Consider the following 18,665-nt stretch of genomic DNA (forward strand, 5'->3'; position numbering starts at 1 on the left):
CCTACGACAATGGATTTTAAATTCCGTTGTCTATTAACAGTTATTTTTCTAGCATATGATAACGGATTTTAATCTACTACAACAGTTTTATTATTTTGTGTTATAATAGAATTAAAATTTTCTTTTTTTAAAAAAAAATATATTAGTTAACACTTGAATTTTAATGGAACAAATCACAGACCTAAGATTTCTTCCCTCTCCTCTCTTCGCAGGCTTCTTTCCTCGTTGCTCGCTCTCACGAAGGGAATTCAAAGTTGGTCAGAAAGTCCTTCTCTACCACTCACGACTTCGGTTATTCCCAAGTAAGCTGCGTTACAGATGGATTGGTCCTTTTATTATTAATAATGTGTTTCCTCATGGTGCAGTTGAGATTTAAAGCTTGGAAACCTCAAAGATATTTAAGGTGAATGGACAAAGATTGAAACATTATTTTGAAGGAGTCTAAGCGAACGAAGGAGAGGACACTCGTGATCTGAAACTCGATGCTACGCCAGAAATTGAATAAATTGCAGCATGCAGATGAGATATAGACTGTCAATTTAGCGCTTACACCCAGTTTTCTTGCCCTTTTCTTCGTTATTCAGTTTTTATTTTCGTTCATTCCAGTGTATTTTTCTTTTAGCTTGGATAATTTTAAGTAATTTTTTAATTTTCAAAATTTTCAATTTTGTTCAAAATAAAATACTCCGCTCGATCGGTTCTTTTCCACCGATCGAGCGGGCATCACTTTGGACTCGGGATTTTGGACTATTTTATTCTCGCTCGAGCGGTTAGTTTATACCGATCGTGCGAGAATTCTTATGCCTTGAGCTTAAAACTTGGCTCGCTCGATAGGTCAATTTATACCAATCGAGCGAGATTTTTTCTGGAGTTTCATATTTACCCATTCGCTCGATCGGTCAGTTTATACCGATCGAGCAAAAATCACTCTGGGTCCATTTTAATAGATCGCTTTTCTCTTCGCCTCTCACTTTCCCTTCCCCTTTTTATCGGAAATCCCTAAATCACCAAACCCTTTCACCATAATTTTCTCATCACTTGTCTCTTCACTCACAGGGATCCGCCATCCGCTTTCGGTCACCATCTCCGTTCTTGCCGGAATCTCTATTCTCCCTTCTCGACCGAAAAACACCTGCACCTCGGTCTCTCAGCCGCTTCTCATCTCCATCATCTCCACCCTTGTTCCGCCTTTTTGGTCCCATCTCAACCCTCTCTCCAAAGTCATCCCAGTGAATTGGAGTCCTGCACTTCCTCCCATACAAGGCTTCATAGGGAGCCATCTGAATGGAAGCCCGATAGGTGTTATTATATGTGAAATCTATCAGTGGTAACTTCACATCCCAACTCCCCCAGAAGTCTAGTACACAGGCCCTCAGTAAGTCCTCCAAAGTCTGTATCACTCTCTCAGACTGTCCGTCTGTCTGTGAGTGAAAAGTTGTGCTGAAGTTCAGCCTAGTCCCCAACGCATGATGCAAACTCCTCCAGAAACCAGACGTGAACCGCGGATCTCTGTCAGAGACAATTGACACCGGAATCCCATCCAACCTGACAATCTCTTTCAAGTACAGTTTAGCGTACTTACTCATGCTGTAGGTCGTCTTAACTGGCAAAAAGTGTGCTGATTTGGTAAGACAATCCACAATTACCCAAATCGAGTTAAAACCATGCAATGTCCTCGGCAAACCCACAACAAAATCCATGCTGATATGCTCCCATTTCCACCCCGAGATAGGAAGCAGCTTTAACATCCTAGCTGGCCTCTGGTGCTCTTCCTTCACCTACTAACACGTGAGACACTCTCTCACAAACCTGACGTAGAAGCATCGGTGTACAACACATAACCTCCCTGCCCAGATGGCATTGCTAACACTGGAGCCTCGATCAAAGCTTGCTTCAGCCCCTCAAATCCCTTCTGGCAATCTGAACTCCACACGTACACGACTCCTTTCCTCGTCAAAGATGTAAAAGATAGAGCCATCTTCGAAAATCCCTTAATGAATCACCTGTAGTAACCTGCCAATCCCAAGCGTATGCTGGCCAAGTCCTCACTACTTCCACCTTAGCTGGGTCCACCTCGACTCCTTCTTGGGAGATAATATGCCCCAAGAACGCCACTTTATCTAGCCAGAAGTCACACTTACTGAATTTTGCAAACAGCTGTCTATCTCTCAAAATCTGCAACACTGTCCTCAGATCAATGACATGCTCCTCTCGACTCTTGGAATATATCAAGATGTCGTCAATTAAAACAATCACGAACTGATCCAAGTATGACTGAATGACTTGGTTCATCATGTCCATGAACACTGAAGGAGCATTCGTCAGTCCAAATGGCATAACCAGGAACTCGTAGTGGCCATAGCGAGTTCTGAATGCTATCTTATGAATGTCTGCCTCTATGATCTTCAACTGATGGTACCCAGAACGAATATCTATCTTTGAGAACAGGGATGCTCCTTGAAGCTGGTCGAACAAGTCATCAATCCTTGGCAACGGGTATTTATTCTTCACTGTCAACTTGTTCAGCTCTCTATAATCGATGCACAACCGCAAACTGCCATCCTTTTTCTTCATGAACAGCACTGGCGCGCCCCAAGGAGATGAACTAGGGCGTATGAATCCTTTTTCCAGCTACTCCTGAATCTGATCCTTCAATTCCTTCATCTCTGTAGGAGCTAATCTGTAAGGAGTCTTAGACATTGGTACTGCACTCGGTACTAGGTCGATGGAGAACTCAATCTCTCTGTCTGATGGTAGTCCAGAAATATTATCAGGAAACACCTTTGGAACTCATTAACCACTACAACGTCTGATACATTCTGTGCTTTCAAAGAAGCCACTGATCGAATATGCCTGTCTCCCTGCACTGCCTGAAATGAAACAATCACCACCCCTGCTTTTGAAGTTGATCACTACTCCATATCTGCTCAACCAGTCAATCCCCACAATGATGTCAAATTCTGGCATCGGTAACACTAGCAGATCAGCCGTCAACACAATACCCTGCAACTCTAGAACGATCCCTCTGAACACTTGATTAGTGAAAAGCTCTTCCCCTGATGGGACAGTGTAGTGACCCAACCCGGATCCACTATCTAATCAGATTTATAGTAAAAGCGCACGCAATAAAAGCGTAAAGCGTAAAGTGCGGATAATTAAAATACAACAAATCCAATCGGCAAAATACAACCGACGCTATCACAAGCGTATAAAATACTGTTATACAACCAAATCGAATGTTCAGGGTAAATAAATTCCTACCCTCTACAACCCCGCACTCTCCAAAGCTCAATCCTGCTGAGAGCCACCTGGACCGTCCAGCCTCAAACCTGCCCCGCCACAAGGTACACAATACCCAAACACAGGGGCGTGAGCTAGAACGCTCAATACAAAGCAATGATATAAATACAAATATGCGCACACAGATGATTTAAAACTCAAGTGAAAACACTTGCTCATGGCGCCGGGAATATACAGCACCGGCTAGAGAGCTACTCCGCGGGGTACTCGTATATTCCATATCAGGGCTGAGCCAACCCCATCCTGACCCTAATCCAAAACAGGATACAAGTCCCATATGGAAACTGTCATACCTGACTCGAGTCTAAAATAAGATCATCGTTCCCTATGGAGACTGTCAATGACTCACATCTCTCCGGATACAGTCACACGTAAAATCATGTATGTGCTAAGGCGGTAAAACATGCTAAAACATGATAAAACATATAGCACATACTCATGCAACATATAAGCAAATATATCATGCCGGCTATCTCGGTCAGTACTTACGTACCTCTAACACTTCTGGTCAAACCTAGCTCTGCTGGTCTAGACTCCAAGCCTACTAGTCCAATCTACTAGCTACTACAATGCAAATATCCATGCATCAACAATTAAGCTCTAAAAGCCTTAACTAAGCTATTGCATACTCCTAAATATTTTTAGGAAGCCAAATTATACCTTCGTCCGTCGTCAGCCCGCTGGTGTAGAATCGCCTCAAAACTTAGGCACACCTCCGCTACGACGCCGGGATCGCTAGGCAACTTTCGGATTCCCAATAGGATGCCTAGAACTCCGTAGATCTAAGTAAGAAGGTTCGAAAACCAGAGGAAAGGAGGGGAAATCGGTGCACATAATGAGGGCTCGGACCCCTTATTTATAGACGGCGATCGGAACGTCCGATCCCTCATCGGAACGTTCGATCGCAAACGGAGCGTCCGATCGTGACATCGGAACGTCCGATGTCACCTCACGTGCATAAGCAGTGACGTCATCTTGCTGACATCGGTGGTGATGCCAGTCCTAGCCAGAACGGAACGTCCGATCCTCCAACGAAACGTCCGATCCAGATCGGAGCTTCCGATCTGTGCTTCGGAGCTTTCGATCCACTTCGGATAATTTTAGGCAAAATTTAGTAATTAATTTCCTTAATTACCTTGATTAATTGCGGGTCACTACATTCTCCCCCACTTAAGAAATTTCGTCCTCGAAATTACATTTTAAGGAAAACATAGAACGCAAAATCAATGCTCTTATTACAACTGAATAATATACATTCGATACAACAGAGTACAAAATCTTAAAACAACTTGGGGTGCTCGGCTAACATCCAACTCTCCAACTCCCAAGTAGCTTCCTCTGTACCTCTGCGTTGCCACTGTACCATCATCAACGGTATGCGCTTGTTACGAAGCACCTTGTCCTTTCTGTCGAGAATCCTGAGAGGTTTCTCCACATATGACAAATCGTGGTCTAGTTGCACCTCAGTCGGACGCAAGATGTGGGACTGATCCGCCACGTACTGTCTCAACAAAGACACGTGAAACACATCATGAATCTTCGAAAGATTCGGTGGCAAGGCTAGACGATAAGCCACGTCTCCAACTTTCTCGAGAATCTCGAAAGGACCAATAAATCTTGGTGACAACTTACCCTTGCGACCAAACCTCATCACCTTCCGGAAAGGTGACACACGCAAGAAAACATATTCCCCTACCTCAAAATGAAGTGGCCTGCGGTGAGTGTTCGCGTAACTAGCCTGTCGATCCTGGGCTGCCTTAACCCTGCGTCGGATCAATTCTACTGCATTAGTCATCTGCTGAATCATCTGAGGACCCTCCACCTGCCGCTCACCAACCTCGTCCCAAAACAAAGGTTTACGACAACGACGTCCATAAAGAGCCTCAAATGGTGCCATGCCAATGCTGCTATGGTAGCTATTGTTGTAGGCGAACTCCACCAAGGGTAAATGATAATTCCACGCTGGACCAAAATCCATCACCGCCGCGCGAAGCATATCCTCTAGAGTACAGATAGTCCTCTCCGATTGTTCATCAGTCTCTGGATGATAAGCCGTACTCAAGCTCAAAGTAGTACCAAGGACTCGCTGGAAACTACCCCAAAATCTCGAGGTGAAACTCGGATCTCTATCGCTGACAATGCTCAACGGAATCCCATGCAATAGAACAATCTCCCGCACATACAATTGTGTCATCCTATCAAAAGCGTAATCATGGTTATAGGGAAGAAAATGCGCTGACTTCGACAACCGATCCACGACAACCCAAATAGCATCACAATTCCTGGAAGACATATGCAAGTGGGTGACAAAATCCATCGTCACATGCTCCCACTTCCATTCAGGAATCTCTAAGCTGTGAAGTAACCCTCCGGGTCGTCTAAACTCTGCCTTGACTTGTTGACACACAAGGCATCGGGATACGAACTGATAAACGTTGTGCTTCATCCCTTTCCACCAAAATCGAGTGCGAATATCCTTATACATCTTCATGTTGCCGGGATGTACAGAGAATCGACTGCGGTGAGCTTGCGATAAGATCTCATCCCTCAAAGTAGAATCCTCGGGTTCCACAACTCGACCAGAAAGACACAACAGACCGTCTCCTTGCAGATGAAAACCAGAAGTATTATCACCTTCAGCCATCCGGGCCAACTTCTGAGTCTTCAGATCAGAATTCTGAGCTTCTCGGATTCGTCTGTATAGCGATGGCTCTGCAAGCACAGAAGAGACATGAATCCCTTGTTGTTCTTTCTTATGACGGAATGTGAATCCTAAAGAACAACACTCCTCCACTGCCTTCGAAATAGAACTGGTACGAAGGGAACTCACATAAACTTTGCGACTAAGCGCATCAGCAACAGGATTTGAAGAACCTGGATGGTACTTGATCTCACAGTCGTAATCCTTCAACAGATCCATCCAACGACACTGTCGCATGTTCAACTCAGCCTGAGTGAACAGATACTTCAAACTCTTATGATCGCTGAAGATCTCAAATCGTTCTCCGTACAAATAGTGACGCCATATCTTAAGAGCAAAGACAATGGCTGCAAGCTCTAAATCATGTACGGGATAGTTCTCCTCATGAATCTTTAACTGTCTGGAGGCATAAGCGATCATGTGGCCATTCTGAGTCAACACACACCCCAAACCCTGGAGAGAAGCATCAGTGAAGACTACAAAACCACCTGATCCAGACGGTAAAGCAAGAACTGGAGCTGTCGTCAGACGACGTCTCAACTCACAAAAACTGTCTTCACAAGCATCAGACCAAACAAAAGAAACGTCTTTCTTCGTCAACTGAGTCAAAGGCTTAGCTATCTGAGAGAAATTCTCCACAAAACGACGATAGTATCCTGCTAAACCAAGGAAACTAAGAATCTCAGAAGCTGTAGTCGGCCGTGACCAATTCAAAATAGTTTCTGTCTTGCTAGGATCAACAGATACGCCATCTTGAGAAATGACATGACCAAGGAACACAACTCGGTCAATCCAAAAGTCACACTTACTCAGCTTCGCGTACAGCTGTCTCTCCCTCAAGACCTGCAATACAGTATAGAGATGGTAGGAATGCTCATCCATGCTGCGAGAATACACCAAAATGTCATCGATGAACACCACCACGAATTTATCTAGAAAGTCGCGGAAAACTCTGTTCATCAGATCCATAAAAACAGCTGGAGCATTCGTCAAACCAAACGGCATCACTAGAAACTCATAGTGTCCATACCGCGTAGGAAATGCTATCTTAGGAACGTCCTCTTGTCGAACTCGCAACTGATGATACCCAGACCGAAGATCAATCTTCGAATAGACAGATGTACCCTGCAACTGATCAAAGTAGGGGTGTTCATGGTTTGGTTAACCGCCCGAACCGAGCCGAAACCGAAAATTCGGTTTGAACCGAAAACCGAACCGAAAATTTGGTTCGATTTTCGGTTTTTGGATTTTTGGATTTTCGGTTTTCGGTTCGGTTCGGTTTTTTTCGGTCGGTTCACCGAACCGAACCGAAAACCGATTTTTTTGATTTTTTTGAATTTTTAATTATTTTTTAATATTTTAATTAATATTTTTATTTGTTTTTATTAATAAATAAATATAAAATAAATAAAATAATTTAAAAATATATAAATTCGGTTAAACCGAAAACCGAACCGAAAAACCGAAAAAATTTCGGTTTTTAACCGAACCGAACCGTTAAATTCGGTTCGGTTTTCGGTTCGGATTTTCGGTGAATTTTGGTTCGGTTAACCGAAATTTCGGTTCGATTCGGTTCGGACCGAATGAACACCCCTAGATCAAAGAGATCATCTATCCGCGGAAGAGGATACTTATTCTTTACTGTCACTTGATTCAACTGACGGTAGTCAATACACAACCGCATCGAACCATCCTTCTTCTTGACAAACAGTACTGGGGCTCCCCATGGCGAAACACTAGGTCTAATATAACCCTTATCAAGAAGATCTTGCAATTGCTTCTGCAGCTCTTTCATTTCTGACGGTGCCAATCGGTAAGGAGTTCTGGAAATCGGTGCAGTCCCTGGCACTAACTCAATGCCAAACTCAATCTCCCTTACTGGTGGCAAGCCTGGAATCTCCTACGGAAATACATCTGGAAAGTCTCGAACCACTGGTATCTCTTGGATATCTGGCTCTCCTAAGGATGCGTCAATGGCGTAGATAAGGTAGCCTTCCCCGCCAGACTCTAACGCACGCCGGGCCTTCAGAGCTGAAACCACTGGCATCGGAGGTCGCGCTCCCTCACCATAGAAATACCATGACTCGTCATCCTCTGGACAAAACTGGACAAACCTCTGATAGCAATCCACTATCGCTCGGTAGGTAGTCAATAGATCTATCCCAATGATGCAATCAAAATCCTCCATCGCTAGAATCATTAGGTTAGCACTAAGCTGATGTCTCTCAAAATCCAAAACACAACCCACAACTAGACGCTTGGCTAAAACCTCGCTACCCATAGGAGTAGAAACCACTAATAACACGTCTAGAGGAATATATGGCAACTTATACTTCTTAGCAAAATGTGCTGAGACAAAAGCATGCGATGCACCGGTATCAATTAAAACATATGCAGGAAAACCACATAAACTACAGATACCTGCAATCATCCGATTGCTGTCAGCCTCTGCCTTCTCCTGGTTAAGCGCAAAGACCTGACCCTGGGTACGTGGCCTCAAAGAAGAATGACCCCGAGAAGGAGTCTGAGTAGGCTGTCTCTGAGACTGCTGCGGCTGCTGGCGCTACTGCGAATACTGCTGCTGAAAAGGTGGCTGCTGGTACTGAGGTGGCTGAACAGATGCCTGAGAACCTCCAGAACCACTCGCTGCCCCAATCAGCATAGGATAATCTCTCTTCATGTGACCCTCCTGGCCACACTGGAAACATGCAGTGGTCGATCGACCACACTGTCCTGGCGGATGCCTGCGTCGGCACCGAGTACACCGGTTCGGTCTCTGTCCACCAAAACGATGCACCCCACCAGATCCAGAGGAAGAAGAAGAAGTACCTCCTGGCTTCTTGAATGACTGTCCTCTCGGACCCAAAGGACTAGAGCTCGCTGGCCTGGAAGAAGAAGAATAAAGTCCCCTGTTCCTCCGAATACTGTCCTCGGCCTGGCGATAACGGTCCACCAAATCCTCGTAAGTCCCATCGCCACCCACAGCAACCATACGATGAATTTCAGGATTCAAACCCTGAAGGAAATGATCAAACTTCGCCATAGAACTATCAGCAATATGAGGACAAAAGGGTAGCAGATCAAAGAACTTCTGCTGGTACTCCTCGATCGTCATCGTCCCCTGTCGCAAACTCAACAACTCACTGGCTTTCGCCTGACGAAGAGCTGGAGGAAAATAAAATCTCTGATAAGCAGTACGGAACTCCACCCAAGTAGCTGCACCTCTAGCTGCTATGAACGGTGCGGAAGTAGATCTCCACCACTTCCTCGCTCTGCCCTCAAGCATAAAGGCAAGAATCTCCATCCTATCCTCAGCCGTGCAATGGAACTCCTGGAAGCACTGCTCCATCCTCTCCATCCAATCCTCCGCCTCTTCGGCTGTCTCACCACCCATCAAAGGCTTTGGGCTAACTTCCTTAAATCTACGCATGCTCACTCGCCTGCGCTCCTCGGGCTGTCCCCGATGTCTACGATCATCTGGATCGCCCCAACGACCACCGTCTACGCTACCGTGACTCTCGTTGTAATCTGCCATCTGTTACATAAGAACAGATAATTACTTAATCCGCTTTACGATATTCCCAGTGCAATGCGTCGCTCTGATACCAAAAATGTAGTGACCCAACCCAGATCCACTATCTAATCAGAGTTATAGTAAAAGCGCACGCAATAAAAGCTTAAAGCGTAAAGTGCGGATAATTAAAATACAACAAATCCAATCGGCAGAATACAACCGACGTTATCACAAGCGTATAAAATACTGTTATACAGCCAAATCGAAGGTTCAGGGTAAATAAATTCCTACCCTCTACAACCCCGCACTCTCCAAAGCTCAATCCTGCTGAGAGCCGTCTGGACCGTCCAGCCTCAAACCTGCCCCGTCACAAGGTACACAATACCCAAACATAGGGGCGTGAGCTAGAACGCTCAATACGAAGCAATGATATAAATACAAATATGCGCACACAGATGATTTAAAACTCAAGTGAAAACACTTGCTCATGGCGCCGGGAATATACAGCACCGGCTAGAGAGCTACTCCGCGGGGTACTCGTATATTCCATATCAGGGCTGAGCCAACCCCATCCTGACCCGAATCCAAAACAGGATACAAGTCCCATATGGAAACTGTCATACCTGACTCGAGTCCAAAATGAGATCATCGTTCCCTATGGAGACTGTCAATGACTCACATCTCTCCGGATGCAGTCACACGTAAAATCATGTATATGCTAAGGCGGTAAAACATGCTAAAACATGATAAAACATATAGCACATACTCATGCAACATATAAGAAAATATATCATGCCGGCTATCTCGGTCAGTACTTACGTACCTCTAACACTGCTGGTCAAACCTAGCTCTGCTGGTCTAAACTCCAAGCCTACTAGTCCAGTCTACTAGCTACTACAATGCAAATATCCATGCATCAACAATTAAGCTCTAAAAGCCTTAACTAAGCTATTGCATACTCCTAAATATTTTTAGGAAGCCAAATTATACCTTTGTCCGTCGTCAGCCCACTGGTGTAGAATCACCTCAAAACTTAGGCACACCTCCGCTACGACGCCGGGATCGCTAGGCAACTTCCGGATTCTCAATAGGATGCCTAGAACTCCGTAGATCTAAGTAAGAAGGTTCGAAAACCAGAGGAAAGGAGGGGAAATCGGTGCACAGAATGAGGGCTCGGACCCCTTATTTATAGACGGCAATCGGAACGTCTGATCCCTCATCGGAACGTCCGATCGCGAATGGAGCGTCCGATCGTGACATCGGAACGTCCGATGTCACCTCACGTGCGTAAGCAGTGACGTCATCTTGCTGACGTCGGTGATGACGCCAGCCCTAGCCAGAACGGAACGTCCGATCCTCCAACGGAACGTCCGATCCAGATCGGAGCTTCCGATCTGTGCTTCGGAGCTTCCGATCCACTTCGGATAATTTTAGGCAAAATTTAGTAATTAATTTCCTTAATTACCTTGATTAATTGCGGGTCACTACAGACAGACACACTGAGCCCTACTGCAGTATCCTAAAAAAAACACTGACAACTCTTAAATAACTGGGCCATGCCCTCTAGAATCTGCTTGCCTGTACTACGTTTATCCCCTTCATTATTCCTGCAGGGGGAGTCCTCTTGCTGACATCTTTCTCAAACAATCCAACAAACAACCTTGACCAACACACATGATACCTCAATGCAAAACCACATAATTTTACTGAACAAACATATTCTACCTTTACCTCAATAAATAAATCATCAAAACCTCAAAACAATTAAAATAACTTGAAAACTTACAAACTTGTGGTGAATCTGAACGAGCTTGGCATGGCGTGAGTGGCGCAAATCCCCTGTACCATGCTCTGATACCAAGTTGTGATGACCTCAAATTTTTTAACTTAAAAAAAATGTAAGAAATTTTAAATTATTTATTATTTTAAGTTAAGAAATTTGAGGTCGTCACAAATAAATAATTTAAAATTGCTTACATTTTTTTAATATAAAATGATATGTATTAATAATAATAATCGGGGTAGGGGATGACATGCAAAAGTAAAAAACCATAACTTAAAAACGACTTGCAGGAATCCAGTATCTAAACTCAAACTCAAACGTCAAATGATGTAACAGTTAAAATAATCTTCTCAATACAAATTAAAATGTAAACTGACAAACAGGAAAGTACCGGCAAACAAATAAAATACTACTACTACTGTTTAAAATTCTCAACCAATAAACTTCATAAATTGTTTCCTTAAAAACATTAAAATGCGGAAGCTGCACGGTCATGATTTGCGCCGCCACACGACCACCGCCACCGGCCAGACAGCACCACCTAATCATCATTAGGTGTATCGATAAAGTCTAGTGAGCCTAATGGCTCAGCAAGAAATATCCGGATATAACAAAATATATAACTTTGTAAACTTTAAACTACACTTTTAACATCAACTTTAAATCTTAAAACCTTTAAAACTTCAAGCATGTACACACAAGCACACAATACTCATCTTTTACCTTCAATCATTCAAACACGTCGCAAAAGAGACACCTCAACCTTTTCTTTACACCTCAACATATATCGAACACCTCGCAAAAGAATACAACTCAACACACTCCAAACACATCGCAAAAGAAAACATCTCGATACATATCAAACATCGCAAAAGAATGCACCTCAACCTCATAAAAATTATTTTTTTTCTTTCGACCTGTGGCTCCGAAACTTTCCTCAACTTTTCTTTATAATCGCTTGATCAAAGGATATCCAGGATGAAAGGGCATCATGACTCAAAGGTCTACATCCACACTGTGTCTACCTCATGGAAGGGACATCATGACCTGAGAGCCTACATCCACACTTTGTCAACCTCAAGTGGAGGGGCATCATGACTCAATGACCTAAATCCACACTCCGTCTTCCTCTTGGGAGGGGCACCATGACCAAGGAGCATACCTCCACACTCCGTCATCCTCATAGTAACTTCACCACAAGCCATAAAAATATTTTCCTCACCTCATCTTATCCTCAAGACTCAACGCAACACACACCAAAAATATCCGAACACACACTGACTCACACAAAAACAGCGCACAAACCCACCCAAACTCACGCACACCCCAAGACCCCCACTCACGCACACACATCCCAACACATGCACTCATTAAAAAACACAAACCCACATACACACAATTACACACACTCCACAAATAAAACAACAAATCACATGCACACAATTAAAATTACCAACACACACCCTGGACGCACATTACTCACGCATATACACTCACATGCATACACACACAATGACACAATCGCATACACACACACGCGCGTATTGCACACACTTAAACACACACACCTAGGGGTGCAAACGAACCGAACGTGTTCGTGAGGTTTACGAGTCCGCTCGATAAATATTTGATTCGTATTCGAGCTTATCGAACTCGAGCCAAATTCGAACATGTTCGAACTTTTTTTCGAGCCGAGCTCGAGCCTAAATTACTTTGTTCGATAGTTCGCGAATAGTTTGTGAGCCTTAATATTTAATTAATATAATATAATTATATAATAATATATATATTTCGAGCTTTCGAACCATAATATCTGAATAGTTCACGAATAGGTTCGAATATTTCGAACCGAACTCGAACTCGAACTCGAACTTCATTTCGAGCCGAACTCGAGCCAAAATATTTGAAATTATCGAACTTCGAATCGAGCTCGAACTCGAATATACTCTTATCGAGCCGAATTCGAACCTTAAAATTTTACCATTATTCGGCTCGATTCGGTTCGTTTGCACCCCTACACACACCCCCTTCGAATACATACATAGACATACAAATATGTATATTGTTCACGTATACATACCATATACATGAACAGTAGCGTATTCTACAGTAAAAATATATATATATTTGCGTATAAAACCTCTTTTTCACCTTCAATCACATATAAAATCTTCAAACCTTTTAATTACATGATCATCAGTCAATAATATGCATAATTTTCATCAAATCACATTCATAATCATTTGAAGAATATATGACTTTACCGATTAGTCAAAGAAACGGATTAAAACTTGCGTAGAGATCGAAGATTTGGAGTCGTTTCATGGATCGGAGCGTGCCCGGAACGCAATCGGAACGAATCACCTAGCCTTAGCCGCCCCCCCCCCCCCCCCCCCCCCTCTTCATTTCCCTTCTTCATTTTTTTCTCCTTTCTCAGGACTGACTGCTCTCGTTCTTCTATTTCTTTTCCTTCTTACGTTTTCTTTTCTTTTTCTTTTAAATTTTGCTAATTACTTAATTTACTTAATCACTAATTATATCCTTTAATTACTAATTAAGACTATTTAATAACTATTCTATATATATGTGTGTGTGATAGATATATAATAAATCAAATTCCCCTCTATAAATACATAAATTATATTTACTAATAAAATACACTACCCACTCCAAAAATTATAAAATCCTCCTACAACTTAAATTTTAATTTAATTAGTGCCCGGTCTATTTCTAAATAAATTAAAAATAATTCATGCTAATTAAATCCTAAAAATTACTAAAATATTATTTTTTACCTTAAACTGTGTCCGGGTACCTCTTCACCTGAAAGCCTCCAACCGTCGTCCTCTAAAACTTAAAAATCTTAAAATTCATCAGACGCTAGAAATAAAAATAATCTACTTCTAACACATAAAAATAACTTAAATTAACTCAAATAATTTTAAAACATCACATTTAATATCATGCATGTGGTCTGGTTAGTCAGTGGATTTCCTGGGCGTTACAATTTTAGTGTCCAGTTAAGTTATGTTCTTTAGGTAAAAGGATTAAAATTTATGGTATTTTAATAATTTTAATTGAATATGCTAATGATTGTACTGAGATTTGTTGTGGGGCCTATAGTTCAACATAAGTAGATTTATGCTCAGGTCCTTAATTGGAAATGTTCATAATTAAATAAAATCACAAGGCATGTCCTTAAATGATAATGTTCCTTTATACTTCATGGCTTTTAACTATTTGAATTGAATTTAATTGAAGCATGAAAACAAAGAATGAAAAAAAAACCCCGCACACGAATAGAACATGGAAAATCCAGAGAGTAATGGAAAATTTAATTGTTGCGAAAAATTAAGGAAATTAAAATGGTATGGTCAATGAATAATTAAACATCCAGAAAACAAACCATATTAATCAACTAATTCTGCTAATAGTCACTTTTAAATTCTGATTATGTGTACACTCATCTAAAAACAATAATGGAGAATGAATGAAATTTGGTGCAGATCTAATTATGAGCATGAGAAATACAATTGAAAATACTATATTTATGCGATTAAAGAAAAAAATTGTCACGTATCAATAAAAACGAGTACGCGTGACATAATGTATTAACATATGCCTGTTTAACTACTTATGTTGAATAACTCTACAAAATAATTAATTTCAGCACAATATATATAGTATGTTAATTAATTTCCTACGCTATGGACAAAATAATTGAAAGCTTTGAAAAATCATGTTATTGATGAAATGTATGTGGTTGTTTACATGTAGTTCAAAACCAAAGAGATTTCTAACATTGCAAAAGATTTGAGGAGCCTGGATTTCTTGATCCCAATTGACTATACCTCGGAGGCGACAAGTATATGGTGATTTAAGGGGAGCCTGGTGATATTATTCGTGGAAATAAGGTATATTTTTTAATATTCAATTGCAGTTTTTTGACAGAATTTAGATAACATATAAATGTGGAACGGGGTCTCTTTCGGGGTCAACCATTTTTGAATAATAAAAAAGTTTAAATATGATTTGTAAATTATTATTTCAGTCTATTAAAAAATAAATTTAAATTGTTTTCTTTTATATATTGTCAAAAATGTGTTAATGAAAGTATGAAACAATATTTTCTGGAATTATAAGATTTTGTGGGACATTGCGTTTTAAATACGTAAAGAGTTGTAGTATATAATGATACGAGAGGGAAATAGAAAATCCGAAATTATATTGAACATACTATAATTTGGTCGCCAAAATTATCTATATATACTTAATGACAGAAAACCGTATCGCACCAAAAATGTATGTTATATCAAAAAATACGGAATAAAATTTTTTTATACCGATACCGTACCAAAAATTTTGATATACCAAAATCGGTGTATCGAAAATTTTGGTACATATAATGAGCATACCAAAATTTTACGATATATCGATATTTTGATACGTATTGATCGGTATATATATATACAACTTATACAAAAAAAACTTATATTTCTTAAAAGTAATAAATATGTGATATTATTAAATTTTTAAATATATTCATTATAATGTATCAATATTTTTAAAGAATTATTCAAACGATTATACTTATTACCTATATATTTAATCGTTAAATATATAAAATAACACACCGTGCATCGCACGGGTGAGATACTAGTTATATATAAAAACAAAATTTTTACTAAAAATAGTAGTTTTCCGCCAAAACGTAATTATAAAAAAGAAAATAATGATTATTAATGTAATATATAATAATGGTGATGATAATGATTTTTTATTCAAAATTTAAAATTTAATTAGATAATATCACTGTTTTTTAACTTCATTTAGTTTTTTTGCCTTAAAAATCGATAAATGCAATATATGATATTTTTGCAATTAATCTTCGGTTAAAAATTTGAAATGTGATCATATATTATCATTGATTTTTAATTTGAGTTGATTTTTAGTTAAAAATAAAATAAGTTAATTTTTTTAATCTTCATATATACGTGAAAAATATCCATAATATTATATAAATAATGTTGTCTCAAATTTCGGTTTAAAATTTAAATTTTCTCGGATTTTATCACTATTTTAAATTTATGTTAATTTTTTGCCCAAGTATATATATATATATATATCAATTACAGTTTAAAATTTGAAAATAAATCGGATGTTATCACTATTTTTTAATTTCATTTTTTTGTATTCATACACGTATAAAAATTAATTTTCATAAACATTAAAAATAAATTTTATATATTATAATTTACCAGTTTTTAGTTAAAATTTAAAATTTGATAGCATTAACATTAAAAATAATTATAATGTACCGATTTTCAATTCAAAAGTTGAAATTTAATTGCATATCAATATTTTATAAATTTAAGTAATTTTATATCATCATACATATGTGAAAATATTCATAAATGATAGATATGATAATGTATCAAATTATGGATCAAAATATAGATGGTTTTTTGGGTTCATGCATATGTGAATATTTTCATAAATGTTGTACAAAATAATGTATTAAATTTCGGTTCAAAATTTGAAATTTGCTCGGATTTTATCTCTAATTTTTATTTTTAGTTAATATTTGTGTGTCCATATATATTTATGTGTGTGAACATTCCATAAATGTTATATATGATAATTTACCAATTTTTGGTTCAAATTTTGAAATTATTTTAGATGTTATCAATATTTTTTAAAAAATTAATTTTTGTGTGCATATGTGAAATTTTGTGTCCATAAATATGTGAAAATTTTCATAACTGATATGTGATAATGTATCAATTTTTGGTTTAAAATTTTAAGTTTGGTCGGATGTTATTATTACTATTTATATTTAGTTAATTTTTATGCGCATATATATATATATAGAGACTTGATCTCCGCACCCTAGGGTGCGGGGAATCCGTGCACACCCATACTCAAAATAATTTCGATTGACTTGAAATTTTTACGGTAGGATCGTTTTAAAAATATGAATCCAACGATATATCATATGCTATAAATTTCAATATCGATGGCCGGTATCGTTAAGATAGCCGAAAATATGGTTAAATGTGCAATTTTTGGTCATTTTCATGATTCCGGCCATCGAGATTGAAATTTGTAGCATATGATATATCATTGGATTTGTATTTTTAAAAAGATCCTACCATAAAAATTTCAATTCAATCGAAATTATTTTCAGTACGGGTGTGCACGGATTTCCTGCACCCTAGGGTGCGGGGGATCAAGTCTATATATATATATATATATATATATGAAAATTTCATAAATTCATATTTGATAATATATCAATTCTTTAGTCCAAAATTTAAAATTTTATTAGAGGTTAAGAGTACCAAATCACGAGTTAAGCTTGGAAATTTGAAACTCCTGTTATGTTGATGCGGAATATGGACAATTCTCTTGGATATGCAGTGACACTAAATTGATCGTGATGAATCTCGAAAACCATATTTTAGAAGAAAAAATCAAAGAGAAAAGCAATTATGGTCATAAAGTACTTATTCCGAGAAAGACATCGACCTCTTCTAATCCAATACTTTCTTTTAAATTCCAATAACGACAATATTATTTTATTGTACCATACACAATGACAAATCAACAAAATTCACGATCAATCATATCCCACTTAAAACATCTTTCGAAGACCCTCATTTTAGTCGGATCTAAAAATTTTATATGCGATAATGATAGCAAAAATAAAAATTCGACCACTAACGTATTTAAGAAAATGTAAAATTTTGGATTATAACTTTTATTGTTTTCTAATTGTACGATCAATAATTCATTTAGTTTATTTATGTTTTAGTTATTTATTAAAATTTTTATACTTAGTAATTAATATATTTAATCATTAATTATATAAAATACTACTATATGCATTGCACGGGAGAAATACTAGTTATTAGCAGGGTGTGGTGCATAATTCATTTTTCTTAATCATGATGACACACTCTCTCATCATCTTATTCCTAATTTTGCATCTAAATAAATGAGATTGCACTTGAAACTTTTTCACACTTCTGTTACTTTGTTAATAGTTGGGTAGGTCGATTATTCAATTTCATTATTTACATGATGATTAGATTATCAGAACATTTAATGGCAACATATGTGAGGAGAGATGAGTAAATTAACTTTACTAGACGTAAACATGTAATTACACTTTGCGTCAAAATAACAAATTTTTAAGTATGAGAAAAGCATTAAGACAATTCACTATTTTAAAATTTTGCTATTTATTTAATTTTATCCATCTTCAGTTTGATTTGTGCTCCAAGCAGTACCCAACTCCCTATTTTTCAAAAGTGTGAGTTGATTGATTCAAAGTTATTTGTGATATTTGATTATTGAACTCTTAC

The sequence above is a fragment of the Henckelia pumila genome, chromosome 3 (assembly GCF_033568475.1).
Source record: "Henckelia pumila isolate YLH828 chromosome 3, ASM3356847v2, whole genome shotgun sequence".
NCBI lineage: Eukaryota > Viridiplantae > Streptophyta > Magnoliopsida > Lamiales > Gesneriaceae > Henckelia > Henckelia pumila.